Source organism: Egretta garzetta, unplaced genomic scaffold, assembly GCF_000687185.1.
Source record: "Egretta garzetta isolate BGI_Z169 unplaced genomic scaffold, ASM68718v1 scaffold637, whole genome shotgun sequence".
NCBI classification, from domain to species: Eukaryota; Metazoa; Chordata; class Aves; order Pelecaniformes; family Ardeidae; genus Egretta; species Egretta garzetta.
Window position 1 is genome coordinate 704,027 of NW_009260358.1, and position 513 is coordinate 704,539.

Consider the following 513-nt stretch of genomic DNA (forward strand, 5'->3'; position numbering starts at 1 on the left):
GGATGCGCCTCGGCCTCATCGGGATGCCCCTCTGCCTTGTTGGGATGCGCCTCTGCCTTGTTGGGATGCACCTCTGCCTTGTTGGGATGCGCCTCTGCCTCATCGGGATGCGCCTCTGCCTCGCTGGGATGCGCCTCTGCCTCATCGGGATGCACCTCTGCCTTGTTGGGATGCGCCTCTGCCTCATCGGGATGTGCCTCTGCCTCGTCGGGATGCGCCTCTGCCTCGTCAGGATGCGCCTCTGCCTCGCCGGGATGTGCCTCAGCGCGGCCCCCGGGGCATCAGAAGGGGTTTTGAGGCTGTTTCCAAACAGAATGCGTGCCCAGCTGAATGAACGCACGCTCTTACTCATGCTAAGTGAGCAAAAGAAAAGCAACAAAAAACCCCACTTCAGAATAAAATGAAGAAATGTAAGAAGTGAACACTGAGGCCTCAGCCCGGTTTGTGTCTGCGCCCCACGTTCCCAGTGCTCCGCAGGGACTGGGAAGCGCTGCTCCACGGCGGGCTCTTGCC